General features: G+C 42.5%; 1 pseudogene; it reads left to right on the top strand.

Moving 5' to 3' along the window:
• The first annotated feature begins 3,369 nt into the window (after positions 1–3,369).
• On the top strand, positions 3,370–4,170 carry LOC110284346 (non-structural maintenance of chromosomes element 1 homolog pseudogene; annotated as a pseudogene).
• Positions 4,171–5,326: the final 1,156 nt, after the last annotated feature.

The following is a 5,326-nucleotide window of genomic DNA, read 5'->3' as shown; positions in this document are numbered from 1 at the left end:
GTCAATTCAGTAATGAGCTTGTAGGATAAGAAGCAAAGACCTTCAAAAGTGGAGTGAGGGTCCCAGGTCAGGATCTGTCCTCTACTCTTTGGCAAAAGGATGATGCTCTAGGGAAAAACATCTATGCTATATACTATTCAGAAATGTTCATATCAAAGAAGCGTGTCATCTCTGTGTCCTTGGCTGGGGTGAATAGTGAAAAGGTGTGAGCAAAAGAACACTGTATTTATTCTTTCTATCTGTTTTATGAACATGCTTTGCTAACTTTGGCTTCCCCTATGTTTCGGACTGCTTTATAATTTCTCTAAAGTCTCCATTTCTACCTGTGCTGCTTGCTTTCTATGTCTAACCTCAATGCCAGTTTAAATAACATGAATTTCTCCTCCATTTTATTCTGTGCATCTGCTGAGATTTACAGATTCTCTCTCCTGAAGAGTGTTCTTTTTTAAATTTCAAAAGATTACCCTTGAACTTCCACTTAAGTTTATTCTTAAATTCTTCTATTAATCAATCTAAGAGCCCCCCCCCCAAAGATCCCTGTCTTCCCTGTATATAACCCAGAGTGGTCCAAGAGGGTGGGTGATGTTCCAATGAAGGCAGTGCAAACAGTGGAAAGACAAGATAACAGAAGCCACAAAGTGTGAGTGTCACCGTGTTCTACTCTGAGGTGTTAGGCTAGCATCCTGCAGCAGTATTTCTGCCAGAGATGCTAGACTCTGGCTGATACGTACAGATGTCCTCTCTAAGTTTAGCCAAGAAACGTTGTCAGTTTTGTCTCTGAACTTTTACATCACTCATTAATACATTAAGTATTGTACAGTGTTTTAATTAGGCTTTCATTGCTGTGAACAGACATCGTGACCTTGGCAACTCTTACAAGGAGCAACATTTAATTGGGGCTGGATTACAGTTTCAGAGGTTCAGTCCCTTATCATCATGATGGGAAGTATGGCCTTGTGCAGGCAGACATGGTGCTGGGAGAGCTGAGAGTTCTACATCTTGATCTGAAGGAATCCAGGAGAGACCATCCTAAATAGCCTCCTCCTCAGGAGGAGGCTCTCTTCCATTCTGGGCAGAGCTTGAGCACTAGGAGTCCTCAAAGGCCACCCCCACAGCGACACATTTCCTCTAACAAGGCTACACCTATTCTAACAAGGATATACTTCCTAAGAATATCCCTGTGGGCCAAGTATTTAAAATCTAGTCAAACCACTACATACTCTCTCTTTCTTTTCAGGATTGTCTGTTTGTTTATTTATTTATTTTGGCTTTTCAAGACAGGGTTTCTCTGTGTAGCCTTAGATGTCCTGGAACTCAATCTGTAGACCAGGCTGGCCTCAAAGTCACAGAGATCTGCCTACCTTTGCCTCCCGCATGCTGGGATTAAAGGTGTATGCCACCACTGCCCAGATTTTTTAAAATTAATTAATTAATTAAATTTTATTTTATTTTATTTTGTGTTTTGCCTGCATGCATGCCTCTGTACTATGTGTGTAAATGCTCACAGTGGCCAGAAGAGGGCATCAAATCATTTAGAACTGGGATTAACAGATGGCTATTAGCAGAAATGTTGGAAACTGAATCCAGGTCCTCTGCCAGTGTAACAAGTGCTCCTAACAGCTGAGCCATCACTCCGGCATGCCTTCTTTTAATAAGGAATTTATTTTTTTTGGATATACAGCTCAGTGGATGAGCTATATGGCCTTTGGTTTTATCCTAGAACCAGACACACACACACACACACACACACACACACACACACACACACACTTACTTGTAAGGAGCACAAAAAAACTAACCATAACAGCATGAGAATTTACAAATTTTTTTATGCTAAAATTAGATTCTTGTGAAAGTTGAGAAACTATTTATTATGAGACCTTTCCAAGTTCTACAGGGGAACAAACTGGGACAGAAGAGTTCTGAATCCACCAAGAGACTCTCTCATGGAGGGGGGCGGGGGAGGGCTGAATCATCTTGCCGTACATATTTGTCCTGCTGAGTCATCTTGCCATACATATTTGTCCTGCTGAGTCATCTTGCCATACATACTTGTCCTTTGGGTATTGTCTCCTGAAGCCAACCTAGTAATTATACTGAGAGAGCAGAAAACCTGTGTGGGAAGAAAATAACTTACGTCATGAAATAGATAGAACTAGAAATTAAAGTGACCCTATAAAAGAGTTAATATACACTTGTCACCAAAGGCAAAGGACACGTTGTCTGATGGAAGAAATGAGTACAGTGTTTAAGGTCAAGATTGACAGCCACAGGAACCACAATTGAAATTTATATGGTCAGCTCAAGAGCACTGGAGACCTTCAGGCTCAGAGTATGTGGACTGGCAATAACAATAACACATTCCTGTCAGTTTGAGAGAAGGAACCAGAGTACAGTGCAGTATAAGAAACATTGGATAAATGGCAATTAGGATTGTTATTGAAGGTGTAGTGTTTGGTGAGTGCCTGTTGCATACGTTTCTTTGAATCATTTTGATTCCATGGATATGCATGGACTCCTGTGTTGTGTGGAGTTTTAAATGCTGCCATCTTTGCCTAGGGTCTGCTTTGCTACTAGCACACACACCCACACACACACACACAGAGTTAATACCTTTACAATTTGTCTTCTTGGCACAATTGCTGGGTGTTACTATCTCCCACCTGGAAAAGCACGCCCTTACCAAATTATTATCTCTGTCTTTCCACCTGGCCTGGATTTAGTGGCTAGTCCTACCTAGCCCCTGACAAACATCCTTGGCCACCCACCTGTAGCAGAGGCCACAGGTCCTAGCCCCCTTTCCTTGAAACCTTATATGACTGCTTCATTCTTCTTTCTCCAGAGCATGACAGAAAAGTCCTTCTCTCCTTCCCTGCATCTCCTTTTACTCCTGGGACCCAGAAGTTCTGCCTGTACCTTCCACTCAGCAATTGGCCCCCCTGCTTTCTTTACCAACAAATCAAGAACCAATTGGGGAAGAAGACCTTAGTATCAGAACCTCTCCTTATATTCTTGTTAGGTGTGTCATCTAACTCTAGCTACTATAAACTCAAAGGTGAGTTAACTTTGGGCAGGGAGATTCTTCACATGTGGATGATACAACTATGGTAGGGTAGACAGTATAGTTGAACATTGCTGTAACAGAGGGAGTGAGCAGAAATACCAAGCGAAGTGCTTAATTAGATTGTAGAGAATTATGATTCCCACAAGAAGACCAAACGGAAGGCTTTTCAGACTGAAGAGACCACAACACCCCATTGCTCAGAATTTGGCATGAGTGACAATGATGAATAGTAGTGACTATATACTCTAACTCATTGATCGATATCATGAAAATACATTCATGGGCTGGTTTGCACTCCCTTCAACATGCAGGGCAACAGGAGGAGAGCAGAAGACATAACAGATGTGCACTGGTGCTTCTTCCCGCGGCTCATGACCCACCGTGTGCTGGAGGAGAGGGAAGTTTGGCCTCTGCAGAACCACTGCTATCAGGCCCGTGACTGAAATGCTACTGTAGATAAGCTGGAGGACTTCATTAACAACATCAGCAGTGTCCTGGAGTCTCTGTATATTGAGATAAAGAAAGGAATCACGGAAGACGATGCGAGACCCATTTATGCACTGGTGAATTTTGCTACAACTTCAGTTTCCAAAATGGCTACGGATTTTGCAGAGAATGAGCTGGACCTATTTAGAAAGGCTTTGGAACTGATCATTGACTCAGAAACTGGCTTTGCTTCTTCTACAAACATTTTGAACCTAGTTAATCAACTCAAAGGCAAAAAGATGAGGAAGAAGTAGGTGGAACAGGTGCCCCAGAAGTTTGTGCAGAGCAAGTGGCTGATCGAGAAGGAGGGAGAGTTCACCTTACATGGCCGGGCTATCTTGGAGATGGAACAGTTCATCCTAGAGAGCTACCCAGATGCTATGAAGATATGCAACATCTGCCGTGGCTTCCTTATCCAGGGTCAAAGCTGTGAGACGTGTGGAATTAGGATGCATTTGCCTTGTGTGGCCAAATACTTCTAGTCCACCCCTGAACCACACTGCCCCCACTGTAATGACTACTGGCCCCATGATATACCAGAAATCTATGTCCCTGAGAAGGAGAGGGAGGCTAGCATCTCCAAGTCGAGCAGAAAGTCCTTGCGAACCCAACAGCACTAGCTGTGTCCTGCATCATTCTGGCACTTGGTGGGCTGACCCTCATAGCCCATTTAGAACTGCCTGTGCCTCCTTTGTTATTTGCTCTTAACACATTTTTAGTAGATGTTTCCTGATGGCACTGTGCTCTGAAAAAAAAGAAAGAAAAAAGAAAGAAAGAAATAGAGAGAGATGAAAGAAGAAAGAAAGAAAGAAAGAAAGAAAGAAAGAAAGAAAGAAAGAAAGAAAGAAAGAAAGAAAGAAAGAAAGAAAAAGAAGGAAGGAAGGAAGGAAGGAAGGAAGGAAGGAAGGAAGGAAGGAAGGAAGGAAGGAAGGAAGGAGATAACATGCATTCTACTGGGACAGAGACATGATAGTGCAATGGTAGAGAAGGATCAGTAAGTTTCTATAGCTGTCCAGCAGCTTTGGTTGAACTGTGTACCTGAAAGGGAAAAAGGATGGGAGGCGAGAGAAGGATGAAACCAAGACAGTGGTTTCTGATAAAGGCTCAAAGTTTAATTTTTAGCTCTGTGCTTATATAGCAAAAACCCACAGACCCATCCTTTGTTTCAGCTGGATTGGGTTGCAAAACAAGCTCAGCAGGCAGTCAACACCTCAATTTCCAGAAGGAAATTGCAAATATTTTGAGGCTAGGTGACTCCAGCTAGGTTGTAAAACCATCAGGGATTTGTTTAACCTACTCAAGGATGGGGAAAGGGCACAATTTTCCCTTTTTTTTAAAAAAAAATGAGCTGGATGGAGGCACAAGATTTACTTGTTTTCTATGATCCCATCTAGGATACAGAGTGGCTAGGTGGCTGTGCCTGTCTTAGGTCTGTGTCTGTATTGCTCCTTCTTACCCATTGTGGACCACAAACATCTTTTGATGCATGTGTCTGTCTTAGGTCCATAGGAGCTCAAGAACACACATACCCATCTCTGGCCACTGGCCTTCAAAAGCACACTCTTTCCCATTCAGACCAAAGCCCCGAAAGATATATGAATATGCACTCAGTGCATCTTCATAGCGATGAATAACTGTCATGGTGAATACCTGAGCTTGCTGAAAGCAATCCTGTATGAAGGCAACCAATTTGTTTCCAAAAGCTAAAAGCAACAAGATTAAAGTTGTCTGCAGGAATGTCCCAGGTATTCAATTCAGCTGCTAATTAGCAAAGAT

The sequence above is a fragment of the Mus caroli genome, unplaced genomic scaffold (assembly GCF_978045245.1).
Source record: "Mus caroli unplaced genomic scaffold, Mus_caroli_1 scaffold_18, whole genome shotgun sequence".
Lineage (NCBI taxonomy): Eukaryota > Metazoa > Chordata > Mammalia > Rodentia > Muridae > Mus > Mus caroli.
Note: the sequence above shows the minus strand (reverse complement) of the source record. Positions and strands in the feature narration are given on the sequence as shown.